This window comes from Giraffa tippelskirchi, chromosome 2, assembly GCF_054371585.1.
Source record: "Giraffa tippelskirchi isolate mGirTip1 chromosome 2, T2T-mGirTip1v1.2.pri, whole genome shotgun sequence".
In the NCBI taxonomy this organism is placed as follows: domain Eukaryota; kingdom Metazoa; phylum Chordata; class Mammalia; order Artiodactyla; family Giraffidae; genus Giraffa; species Giraffa tippelskirchi.
In genome coordinates this window covers 238073975-238088059 of record NC_137276.1, presented here as the reverse complement: position 1 = coordinate 238088059, position 14085 = coordinate 238073975, and the positions used below count along the sequence as shown (strand labels likewise).

Genomic DNA, 14085 nt, shown 5'->3' with positions numbered 1-14085 from the left:
GAGAAACTGTATTATCAGCCTATCATTACAGGTAAGTGGTTTTGGTTCTTTTTTTTCAAATGTAACAATGTTTCAATACTATATTATGAATATGACTGTAGAACTATGTGCCATAAAAATTTTATAATGACTCTTTCCTTAGTGTGCAGGTGAGGCTACCATGAAACAACTGATTACACTAGGCTACCATAAAAAGATATGCAGATGATACCACCCTTATGGCAGAAAGTGAAGAACTAAAACCTCTTGATGAAAGTGAAAGAGGAGAGTGAAAAAGCTGGCTTAAAGCTCAACATTCAAGAAACTAAGATCATGGCATCCAGTCCCATCACCTCATGGCAAATAGATGGGGAAACAATGGAAACAGTGCCTGACTTTATTTTCCAGGCTCCAAAATCACTGCAGATGGTGAATGCAGCCATGAAATTAAAAGACGCTTGCTCCTTGGAAGAAAAGCTATGACCAACCTAGACAGCATATTAAAAACCAGAGACATTACTTTGCTGACAAAGGTCTATCTAGTCAAAGCAATGGTTTTTCCAGTAGTCATGTATGGATGTGAGAGTTGGACCATAAAGAAAGCTGAGCACCAAAGAACTGATGCTTTTGAACTGTGGCATTGAAGAAGACTCTTAAAAAGTCCCTTGGATAGCAAGGAGATCAAACCAGTCCATCCTAAAGGAAATCAGTCCTGACTATTCATTGGAAGGACTGATGCTGAAGCTGAAACTCCAATAATTTGGCCACTCGATGCGAAGAACAGATTCACTGGAAAATACCCTGATGGTGGGAAGGATTGAAGGCAGGAGGAGAGGGGGATGACAAAGGATGAGATGGTTGGATGGCATCACCAGCTCGATGGACATGAGTGTGAGCAAGCTCCAGGAGTTGGTGATGGACAGGGAGGCCTGGCATGCTGCAGTCCATGGGGTCACAAATAGTCAGACATGACTGAGTGACTGAACTGAACTGATGATTTTCTTACTAACATTTTCTTTTCTCTAACTTACCTTATTGTAAGAATACAGGATATAATAAGTACAACATACAAAATATGTGTTTATCAACTGTTTATGTTATTGGTCAAGCTTCTGGTGAACAGTAGGCTACTAGTAAAATTTGTAAGGAGTCAAAGGTTACACTTAGATTCTCCACATGAGGAGCGTGGGTAGGCACCCCTAACCCTGCATTATCCAAAGGGTCAACTATGTATCACACAGCACTGTCAACCATAGTCATCATCAGAGGACACCCTAGTGCTTATTTGTCTTGTAACTGGAAGTTTGTACCTTTTGACCACCTTCCTCCAATTGTGCTTCTTTGTGTACTGGTTTTACAATTAGGAAAATAAACTTATCATGGAAATAATTTTAATAAGATCATAGAAGAAACCCAAGCTATCCTCACCCCTCATTCTCTGCCATGTTACCAGGGAGGGCGATACCTACAGAATTCAGATTCCTCCTCTAGCTATGAGAACACACCTTGCAAGCCACAGTCTCCTTCACCACAGCAAAGAAGATAAAAGAGAATCAATAGCCTCTTGCAGCCTGTGGTCAGAGCTCACCACATCAGGTACTACTGCTGTTAGAGCCAGAATCCTCAGGAGTTTGACCTCACAGACCTAGATCCTTGCTGTGTACACCTATGAGTCCCACCTGGCTGACATCCGCCTTAGCCACTCAATTCAACAAACACTGAGCAACTACTATCAGCAATGCTACCCCTCCCACTGTGGGTCCAAAATCAAGAAGACTGGCGGCTGAGCCAAAAATCACAGCAAGGGCCTCCCTCAAAGCCCAGCCTGCGTATGTAGTGGGAAGGATGAAGAAGGTTCCAGGACAGGGGTACCTGAGGGCAATCAAGGATGGGTGGGAATGAGCCAGCAGGATGGGGATGGCGGTGTGTGTGCAGGAGTGATGGAGAAGACGGTTTCTGCAGAGACAGACACGGTGCTGCTCAGACATGAATATGAACATAAATCCCTGGAAGATCTGGTTAAAATCCGGGATCTGATTCAAGAGGGCGAGGTGGCTGCTGAGATCTGCCTCTCCAACAAGGTCTCAGGTAATGCCAATGCTGCTGCTGGAAGGACCACATTTGCTGGATGAGAACTGCACTTAAAGCAGCCAGGGGCTTCAGCAGTCTGTTTCCAAATTTTGCTGCACATTGGAATTACATGGAGATTTAAAAAGTACTGAAGCCTGAAGGGACCAAACAACCTACAGAATGGGAAAAAAGTGTTTGCAAACTCTATTGTTCATATGGTATGTATCAGATATATATCTGATAAGGAGTTGATATCTAAAATATATAAAGAAGACATACAGCTCAATAATAAAAAAGCAAATAACCCAATTAAAAATGGGCAAAGGACCTAAATAAACAATTTTCCAAAGAATGTATATAAAAGGCCAATAGGTACATAAAAAGATGTTCAACATCACTAGGCATTTGGGAGATGCAAATTAAAACCACAGCGAGATATCACCTCACTTCTGTTAGAATAGCCATCATCAATAAGAGAAGAAATAACAAATGCTAGCATAGATGTGGAGAAAATGGAACCCCTGTGCAATGTTGGTGGGAGTGCAAATTGGTACAGCAACTATGGAAAACAGTATGGAGGAACCCACAAGTTTCCTCAAAAATTAAAGTAGAACTACAACAGATCTTGCAATTTTATTTCTGGGAATATATCCAAAGAAAATGAAACCACTAACTCAAAAACTTATCTGTACCCCCATAGTCATAGCAGCAGTATTTAAAATAGGCAAAGCGTGCAAGGAAGCTTTGTGTCCATTAGCAGGTGAACGGATAAGGAAGTTGTGCATGTATGTATGTATATACACATATTTATATACAAAGATGCATATGAAATGAAGTTTTATTCAGCCTTTAAAAGTAAGGAAATCCTACCATTTGTGACAACATGGATGAAACTTGAAGGCATTATATTAAGGGAAATAAGTCAGACAGAGAAAGACAAACACTGTATAATCTCACATGCAGACTCTGAAAAAACAAAACAAACCAAAAAAACTCACAGAAAAAAGATCAGACGTGGTTACCTGAGGCAGAGGGTAAAACAAGAGGGAATTGGAAGAAGGTGGCGAAAAGGGACAAATTACAAATTTCTAGGGACTTCCTGGTGGTCCAGTAGTTAAGAACCTGCCTGCCAATGCAGGGCACGAGTTCGATCCCTGGTCCAGGAAGACCCCACGTGCCGTGGGGCAGCTAAGCCCGTCCTCTGCACTCCAGAACCTGGGGGCCCCAGCCGCCAGCCCATGTGCCACCACCGCTGAAGCCGGGGCACAGGAGCCTGTGCTCTGCAGCCAGAGAAGCCCCGCGGGAAGAGAAGGCACTCCCCTCGCTTGCCGCAACTAGAGGAAGCCCATGCACAGCAACAAAGACCCAGGAGCAGCCATATTAAATAAATAAATATACCCGTGTCTAGGAGAAGGCAACGGCACCCCACTCCAGTCCTCTTGCCTGGAAAATCCCATGGATGGAGGAGCCTGGTAGGCTGCAGTCCATGGGGTCGCTAGGAGTCGGACACGACTGAGCGACTTCACTTTCACTTTTCACTTTCACGCATTGGAGAAGGAAATGGCAACCCACTCCAGTGTTCTTGCCTGGAGAATCCCAGTGACAGGGGAGCCTGATGGGCTCCCGTCTATGGGGTCGCACAGAGTCGGACACGACTGAAGCGACTTAGCAGCAGCAGCAGCTATATGCTAAACAAGTACTGGAATGTGACGTACAACATGATGACCACGGCAAATATTGCTCTATGATAGGAAAGTTGTGAAGAGAGTACATCCTAAGTGTTCTCACCAAGGAGAAAATTACTTTCCTCCTTTCTCTTCTTTCTTTTTATACTGTATCTATGTGAGATGATAGACGTTAACTGAATGTACTGCAATAAATATTTTAAAATATATGTAAATCAAACCATCATCCTCTATGCCTTAAACTCATACAGCGATGTGTGTCTATTATTTCTCAATAAAACTGGGGAAAAAATGTTTAAGGTACTGATGCCTGGCTCCACCCCCAAACAGGCTGATATAACAGGATGCAACCCACGCACCCAGGCATTGAGATTTTTAAAATCTCCCCCAGGTAGTTCCAGATGCAACAATATTCAAGAGTCCTTGGCATTCAAAAGGCCAAAGGGGAGCCCTATGCCTGTGGGGAGCTGGAGGGAAATGTCATGGGAGAAGTCAGCAGAGGCCAACCACAGGCCAAATTTCCATACTCAGAAGTCTGGATGTATATACAGAAAAGAGAGATTATGACCAACCTAGATAGCATATTTAAAAGCAGAGACATTACTTTGCCAACAAAAGTCCGTCTAAGTCAAGGCTATGGTTTTTCCAGTGGTCATGTATGGATGTGAGAGTTGGACGATGAAGAAAGCTGAGCGCCGAAGAATTGATGCTTTTGAACTGTGGTGTTGGAGAAGACTCTTGAGAGTCCCTTGGACTGCAAGGAGATCCAACCAGTCCATCCTAGAGGATATCAGTCCTGGGTGTTCATTGGAAGGACTGATGTTGAAGATGAAACTCCAATACTTTGGGCACCTCATGCGAAGAGTTGACTCATTGGAAAAGACCCTAATGCTGGGAAGGATTGGGGGCAGGAGGAGAAGGGGACGACAGAGGATGAGATGGTTGGATGGCATCACTAACTCAATGGACATGGGTTTGGCTAGACTCCGAGAGTTGGTGATGGACAGGGAGGCCTGGCGTGCTGTGATTCATGGGGTCGCAAAGAGTTGGACACGACTGAGCGACTGAACTGAACTGATAGGTAAATGGATAGATAGATGGATGGATGGATGGACAGATAGATGGGTCAGGCTGCCTGTAAAGGTCTAATTTCTTGAATAGCTAGTAGATATCTCAAAATTATGATGTAAAAATCCAAACTCCTGATTTATGCCCCCCCAAAACGTTCTTTTCCTGCTTTAGTCTTTCCCTTCTCAGTGAGTCTCAGCACTACCCTTCTGAAAGCTCTAGGAGTCATCCTTGAATCTCACTGATCTAGGCATCCGCATTTAATTTTTACTCCTCTAACCTGAAGCTCTTGAGTGGATTACTTCAGCTCACTGAGGACACTGACTCAAAGGGTGTTAAGTCTTTCCTCACATGCTTTGTAATTTCGTACTGTGAGCTCTCCAGCACTCTCAGAACCCTTGGAGGGCACTCCTGCTGAGAAGTTTACATTTACTTTGCCAAAAGTCCAGGATTTTCACAGGAGGCTTGGATCTCTTTTATGTTAGTTTATTGAGTTGGAGTTTCCTAGAACCATACTGACAGAAAGATTTCAATCCCAACTCTGGGTGAAGATAGTGATACAGTTATGGATTTTCAGGAAAAATTTTTTTCTATCTAAAATCTAAATAAAGACATACAAATGTCCTTCAGACACTATTCTGCACCAGTGGGTAAGTTTTCTAGTGTGAATCTTCAAAGGCCCCAGCTTTCTATGGGAGTCTCAAATGCAGCCTTTAAACTCGTAAGAGTCCCAAGGCATTACCCCCTATTCTTGTGTAGGTCCTGAGGTCTAACCCTCTATGCAACTGAGACAAGGATTCCATGCAGCCCTCTCCTGATTCCACGCCCCAGGCTGTCAAAGCGCCTTCCAGTGTGGTTTGGGCTCTGGTTTTCAGTTCATACTTCATTTTTAGTCCACTGGAGATGTTTTTACGTGCTTTCTGCCTCAGTTACACATTTTAAAATGATACTTTTTTATATTTTCACTAATATATGAGAGCATTTTATAACGGGAAGCTTTTTGGGTAATCTAGTTTACCATATTGCCAGAAACAGACATAGCAAATGGTAGCATGATGCCATAAAGATTAATAGGATAGGTTAAAACGAAGCATCTCAGACCTGAAGAAAAACCCTTACAGTTTTTCAGGGATTTCTACAATCATGCAACACTACACATGGACTTCTACAGTGTCATGAAATGTGGTAATATATATATTTAGAAGCTTCTTTTGAGGTTTCTCATTTTAAAGCAAAGGTATTTTGCTATTTGCAAAAGCACAGCCACATCCATTGAAGAAACACTTGTTCTGTCACAGTTAAATTGGCTGAAATAACACCAAAAAAAAGCATATGGTGAAACCTAAAATGTGTATCTTTGTTAGTCAAATATTGTTGCATGATATGTGGAAAGCATTATAGAAGAGTAAAGAAACAAGTGTTGGAACAAATTATATAGTGTTGAAAGTTTGCTATATATTTGGATGAAGCACTGATGTTTCTAACACATTTCAGCTTATGGTATTTTCTGGATTCTGTTTCCAATAACAAAATACATGAAGAACTATTTTTTATGAACCACAAAAAAAAAAAAGGACCAAATAATATTTTCCCTCAGCTAAAGATAACATCTTTTAGAAAACCTATAATTTATAGAAAAGTTCAGAAAACTACTTCAACTGAATTTTAGCAATTTCCAAGCAAAGGTACAGATAAAGTATTGATACCCTACATGGAATGTATTCCCTCTGTCATTCACAGGCAAGCTATTGGTAGCAAAGACGATGAAGCCATAAGACAGCAATGGATGTTCTAGATGATGTTAGATTTAGAAAAACAAGACATTTTAAAACATAGGGGACTCTTTGCACTCTTTTTTAGAGGGTAACTTTCTTAAATCAGGTTCCCTGGGAAGCAGATTCTGAGAAGAGTCACATGTAGAAATGCTACTGGAGAGCACTCTTAAGGTCAACTGCAGGGAAGTGACAGAGGCAGGAGGAGGATCTGAATTGAGACGCAGTTCCCACAAGGTCATTAAACAATGCCCTGCACAGCTCTGGGCCTGTGACGGCCGTTCAGTGCAGTCTCAGCAAGTCAGCCCACCTTTAATCCAGCACCAACCAGTTGTTGACAGAGAGCTGCCCTGGGAGGGGATGCACCTCGGGTGAGGTGCCCTTCTTCCACGGAGCGCTGTACCTAGAATGGCCTGCCAGCCACCAGCATGGCGTAAAGGACTGGGAGAAGCGTGCCAGCGTCCACTGTGGAAAAGTGCCCGAAAGAACAGACTGACTGAAAGATGAAGTCTTCACTTTTCTCTTACAAAGAAATTAAGTGATCCAAAATGTGTTGACTTTGGCTATAGTGACAATTAGTGGACGGTTCAGTTCAGTCGCTCAGTCGTGTCCAACTCTCTGTGACCCCATGAATCGCAGCACGCCAGGCCTCCCTGTCCTTCACCAACTCCCGGAGCTTGCTCAAACTCATGTCCATCGCATTGGTGATGCCATCCGACCATCTCATCCTCTGTCGTCCCCTTCTCCTCCTGCCAGAGTTCAGCTCCAGCAGCCAGGGAATCGCCCTGAAGGGATGAGCGGTGTCAGCGGAGAATGATGCAGCCTCTGACTCAAAGTGCAGGACTGCATGTTTATTTCAAGCATCAGGTTTTCTTTTATACTTTTACAAAAGCATTAGGTCAGAGGTTTGACATCTTCAGTTCCCGCTCACCCAGATTTACTGTCTTCATAAATCATTGTTGCCCTTCAGAGTTCCCTCTTAAGTGTCCTTGTGATTACATTGTAACTCATGTTTGTCTCTGGGCTGCATACCACATTCCTCAGTTTATTTCTTATCTTTCTAAGTCCTGCTAGCCCCTAGTATCCTAAGCTCATTATCTCCTAAAAAGGCTTCTAGCTATTAGTATCTCTAAAATTCCTAGTCTCTATAAGCTATAGTAAAATATGCCAACACTACAACATTTCTTAAACTTTTAGCTTCTAACTATTCTTAATTATTCCTAACCCCTAAACTCAGCAAACTTCTTTTGCCATAAACATTTCCTTCACAAGCAGGTCTCAGATAACAATCTTTCCCATGGCCTCAAGCTGCGGCCTATATGCTCATCCTGGAATATTCTTTGTAAAGATCCTTGAACAAATGTCAATAGTTAACTTTATGGATTATTTCCTGGGCATAACTGCAGAAGACTTTGTGCTTTCTCATGTTCCTTGCAAGAACAATAACCACCTTAACATTCTTTCCAGCCAACTCAACCGAAGGAAGGAAAGGACAAGTCAGAATCACAGACCTAACTCCTTCATCCCGGGACCGTGCCTGCGGGATGAGGAGAGGGGGTTGGGGCCTCCATTTTTTCAGTAATGCCTAACACGGCCCCCGACATCCTCCTACCTTCAGTCTTTCCCAGCATCAGGTTCTTTTCCAATGAGTCAGTTCTTTGCATCAGGTGGCCAAAGTATTGGAGTTTCAGTTTCAGCATCAGTCCTTCCAATGAATATTCAGGACTGATTTCCTTTAGGGTGGACTGGTTGGATCTCCTTGCAGTCCAAGGGACTCTCGAGAGTCTTCTCCAACACCACAGTTCAAAAGCATCAATTCTGCGGTGCTCAGCTTTCTTCACCATCCAACTCTCACATCCATACATGACCACTGGAAAAACCATAGCCTTGACTAGACGGACCTTTGTTGGCAAAGTAATGTCTCTGCTTTTTAATATGCTATCTAGGTTGGTCATAGCTTTTCTTCCAAGGAGCAAGCGACTTTTAATTTCATGGCTACAGTCACCATCTGCAGTGATTTTGGAGCCCAAGAAAATAAAGTTTGTCACTGTTTCCATTGTTTCCCCATCTATTTGCCGTGAAGTGATGGGACCAGATGCCATGATCTTCGTTTTTTGAATGTTGAGTTTTAAGCCAGCTTTTTCACTCTCCTCTTTCATCAACAGGCTTTAGTTCCTCTTTGCTTTCTGCCATAAGGGTGGTGTCATCTGCATATCTGAGGTTATTGATATTTCTCCTGGCAATCTTGATTCCAACTTGAGCTTCATCCAGCCTGGCATTTTGCATGACGTACTCTGCATATAAGTTAAATAAGCAGGGTGACAAATAAGCAGGCCATTGATGTGCTCCTTTCCCGATTTGGAACCAGTCCATTGTTCCATGTCCAGTTCTAACTGTTGCTTCTTGACCTGCATACAGATTTCTCAGGAGGCAGGTAAGGTGGTCTGGTATTCCCACCTCTTGAAGAATGTTCCACAGTTTGTTGTGATCTACACAGTCAAAGGCTTTAGCATAGTCAATAAAGCAGAAGTAGATATTTTCCTGTAATTCTCTTGCTTTTTCTATGATCCAGTGGATGTTGGCAATTTGATCTCTGATTCCTCTGCCTTTCCTAAATCCAGCTTGAACATCTGTAAGTTCTCGGTTCACATACTATTGAAGCCTAGCTTGGAGAATTTTGAGCATTACTTTGCTAGTGTGTGAGATGAGTGCAATTGTGCGGTAGTTTGAGCATTCTTTGACATTGCCTTTCTTTGGGATTGGAATGAAAACTGACCTTTTCCAGTCCTGTGGCCACTGCTGAGTTTTCCAAATTTGCTGGCATATTGAGTGCAGCACTTTCACAGCATCATCTTTCAGGATTTGAAATCACGCAACTGGAATTCCATTACCTCCACTAGCTTTGTTGGTAGAGATGCTTCCTAAGGCCCACTTGACTTTGCACTCCAGGATGTCTGACTTTAAACAATGATAATTTTGAAAGCACAGTGAAAGATGTACTTTTTCCGCTTGGGTTAGCACATTGTTGGAAGAACTTTTTCAGCCATGACAGCCAAAAAAATCAAGTATCTAAATAAATTGAAAACATACGCTTTTGAATTTCTACATCACCAAATGCTAAACCAAGTTTTTTCATTATAGTAAAGCATCTTATCACATAATGATGCAAGACAAATCGTGTGCTTACCCAGAGCCAGAATAATTCAGCTCAAAGCTCCTGGGCTCCCACAGTAATTTCCCAGTTGAAATGCTCCAGCTTCTTTCTAGGCTCTAGCTCCTAGACTGTGGCTGGTTATCCTCCTTACCTCTTAGTAAAGCAGCCTCTAAGTCTTTATCTCCATGTATCACCATCAGTTAAAAAAGGGTCTTTCCTGGTGGTCCAGTGGTTAAGACTCCGTGCTCCCAATGCAAGGGATGTGGATCTGATCCCTGGTCAGGGAACTAAGATCCTGCGTGATGTGGGTGTGGCCAAAAATACAGAAATGAATGAATAAATAAATTGTATGGAAAAATGTTTAAGCATGTAGCTCCTTTTATTTGTTTATAAATCATACACATGTGTTATACTACTGACAAATTACCTATTCTATAACATATACAAAAATAGACATTTAAACAGATAAGACAATTGTTGCTCATAATACATAAATTATGAAGAAACATAAGGCAATACCAAATGAAGAGAGACTCTACAATGCGGCATTTACTCTTCAAAACATCACAGTCATGAAAGACAAAGATTTAGGGGCTGCTCCAAGCTAGAGTGACAACTAAATGCTGCATGGTCCAGAGTTAGATCTTAAACTCATAATGGAAAGTCTGGAGAAAATAGGCAAATTTTGAGCAGAATCTATGGATTAGATGGTCAAGTTAGATGAATGTCAATTTCTTAATTTTGATTTTTGCCTTGTAAATACACTCTGAATATGAAAGGTTACAGGGCATCATGTATGCAACTTATTTTCAAGTAAGTTCAGGAAAAAATAAAATCCACGGTGAATGTATGTTTGTGTGTGTGTGTATGTGTGTGTGGAGAGAGAAAAAAAGAATGCAAATATGGACATTGTTAAGAAATGGAAAATCTGACTGAAGGATATATAGAACCCAATGGATCTTTGCACTACTTTTGCAACTTTTCTGTAAATCTGAAATTCTTTCAAAAAAAGAAAGGTTAACAGCATAAACTAAACAGAACAAAAATTCCTTTGAAAAGATGACACAAAAAATGGAAACTAGTTTAAAGCATTCCAATTATTATTGGTACAAAACAATGTATTGATTTTATTAACATACTAATAACCTTTTCAACATTAGAATATTAAAAGTTATAGATATTTGTCCTCTCCTCTTTATGAAACTATTCCAGAGGAAAATCTTCAGTGAACTTTTTATTCATAAAAAGTTAAGCTTTCAGATTGTATTATAAAACCAACCCCTCTTTTAAAACATTAGATTTAGTCACTTAAGGTAACTTTTATGGGGTAATATTTAACATTTGAGAATTAATGAATCATAACCAATTTATCAAATATATTTAATATCTTATTTCCAACTGCTTGCAAGGTTTACATTAGTTTAAGATAATGTTTATATTTTCTCATGAAATAAAATAGAAATGATTTCCTCTAAGACACTTAAAGTCTTAAAGACACTTTAAGAAAACTTAAAGTTTTCCACATTCCTGGTTCTCTCTTCCCTGTTACTATCAAAACAGACTGACATCCTCAGAGTAGTCAAGATTTGTAATATTATGTAGGAGAAAGTGGTCATAGTTTTAACTGCAAAAAGTTACTCTTCCTGAGACTTCCCCTCTATGCCCTCCTCTTTCAGATCCCCAAAGAGTAAAATGACACAGCTGAGTCAATGTCACAGAATGATCCTCCACTGTCTCCATACTTCAGCACTTCTGACCAATCCTGACTTCCTGACTGACTGATGAAGAGGAGAGCCTACCATCCCCAAAATTTAGAGGGGTCAGGGGACTGTGTGTTGATTTCAGAAAAGCATATGAGAAATACCTAACTGCTTTAATTATATAAACAGACCACAAAATGCATATCAACAAAGATTATGCTTTGAGTGTATGTATATGCCAGCCTATCAAGCTACAGCAAGGGCTTGTGTAATTTTGAAATAAGGTTCTTTTTAATGAAATTAACTTACTTAACAAATAAAATTAACCAGGCTGTGGGTGGCCTTTCTCTAGTTACGGCGCAGCAAGCGGGGGCCACTCTTGGTGTGGCGCCCGGGCTTCAGGAGGCGGAGCCAGGGCTTCAGAGGGGCAGAGTGCAAGGGCTCAACAGCCGTGGCTCACGGGCTTAGTTGTTCTGTGGCACGTGGGATCTTTCCAGACCAGGGATTGAACCCATGTCCCCTGCACTGGCAGGCAGGTTCCTAACTGTGGGCCACCAGGGAAACCCCCGAAATAAGGTTCTAGAATACCACTGTGGCATGTCTCCCCACAGCAACAGCCCTCCGACACTGACAGCCATTTAATGAAATACCTGTCAACAGTCAAAGTGCCCCTAAACTCTGCCACAGATCTCCTGTGTACAAGACCTTGCTGAGTACTCTGCTCTACGCATAGAATCTGATGACTAACAAGGCCATGTGCAAGAAATCACACTTTGCCCACAAACAGGGGATGAACCACAAGCATCACCCATGAACGCCGCTCTGTAGATGTTCGAGATCAAAGTTCCCAGACTCACAAACTAATGGTGACCGAAAGGGGAGGGATAAATCAAGAGTTTGGGACTGGTGAACAGAAGCCCTTTGAGGTGCAAAGGGAGAAACCAAGCAACTGTGCTGCTGCAACTGAGAAAACCCTTTATCCAGAAGGATCTGAGAAATCGTCTGATAGCCACTCCCACACTCGTGGCAGATATTGGGAAACAAGACAAACAGGTCTTGATCCAGGATGCTTGTGAACTGGGTGCAACTCTTCATACACGAGGATGGTACCCTTCTCCTAACCGTGGATTCCAAGGCTGAAACAAGCCAGATCTGAGGACACTGGCAAATGAAGTAACCTCCTTTGTCAACTGAAGTGAATCCCTTATCAGTGGTGATGCTTCAGAAATACCCCAGGAGCATCAATCAGCAAGTGAGATTACTCAGGCATGTGATACTTTAGCTAAAACACTGAAAACCTCAAGACAGCTCCTCGCCTCCAAGACTGGCAGGTGAGACAGATGCCAGCAGAGGAGGGAACGTCTATGTCATCATTAGAGACCAGTCCACACTCATCACTGGGGCCCAAGCCCTCCTTCTTTTAAGCATTCACATCATGTGACCAGCCCAATCCCAGAGTACCTCAACGTGCATCACCTCTCAAGTCTACTTCTGCCTGTTCTTTCTCTCCACGCACTAAGCCAGGTTAATCTTAGCTCTTCAGGCACTTGGGCAGGATTACCGAAGCAGCCTGGTGCAAGCCTGTTCAAATGAGCTCTTCAACCTTGGCCTGGCCCAGAACGTAAGCCTCCCACTACACTGTGGCCATAGTCAATCAGCTGTAGAACAATACCCAGGATGATAAACCTTCTGGCAAGTGGATAAAGTCAGTCATGGAGCACGCCTGGAAGTTTCAGGAGCTGTAACAGAAGAGCAAAGCTGAGGACAGACAGCTATGAGTATGCATATCTTAAAGCTATAGCTCTCCTTAGTCCCTAGCATCTAGGTTTTTGAATCCAGCATTCAAAAAACTAAGATCATGGCATCCGGTCCCATCAATTCATGGCAAATAGATGGGGAAACAATGTAAACAGTGACAGACTTTATTTTTGGGCTCCAAAATCACTGCAGATGGTGACTGTAGCCATGAAATTAAAAGTCGCTTGCTCCTTGGAAGAAAAGCTTTGACCAAACTAGACAGCATATTAAAAAGCATAGACATCACTTTACCAACAAAGGTCTGTCTCGTCAAAGCTATGGTTTTCCCAGTAGTCATGTATGGATGTGAGAGTCAGACTATAATGAAAGCTGAGCACCGCAGAATTGATGCTTTTGAACTGTGGTGTTGGAGAAGACTCTTGAGAGTCCCTTGGACTGCAAGGAGATCCAACCAGTCCATCCTAAAGGAAATCAGTCCTGAATATTCATTGAAAGAACTGATGCTGAAGCTGAAACTCCATACTTTAGCCACCTGATGCAAAGAACAGACTCTTTGGAAAATACTCTGATGGTGGGAAAGATTGAAGGCAGGAGAAGGGGACGTCAGAGGATGAGATGGTTGGATGGCATCACTGACCCAATGGACATGAGTTTGAGAAGCTCCGGGAGATGGTGATGGACAGGGAGGCCTGGTGTGCTGCAGTCCATGGGGTCTCAAAGAGTCAGATATGACTAAGCGACTGAATTGAACTAATCCAGATTTGCCCATCACAAGCCAGATTTTAAAATTTGAAGACAGGCGTAGACGGAGTTGCAGGATTATGTTCAGAAAACCTACTTGGAAGACACCTACTGACTGGCCCAGATCCTCAACCACCTGTGGGCACTCAGGCTGATGA

At 42.3% G+C, this 14085-nt stretch overlaps 1 pseudogene; it reads left to right on the top strand.

The window, feature by feature from the left end:
- Positions 1 to 12291: 12291 nt before the first annotated feature.
- Positions 12292 to 13246, top strand: LOC145539657 (nuclear receptor subfamily 2 group C member 2 pseudogene; annotated as a pseudogene).
- The last annotated feature ends 839 nt before the right edge of the window (positions 13247 to 14085 follow it).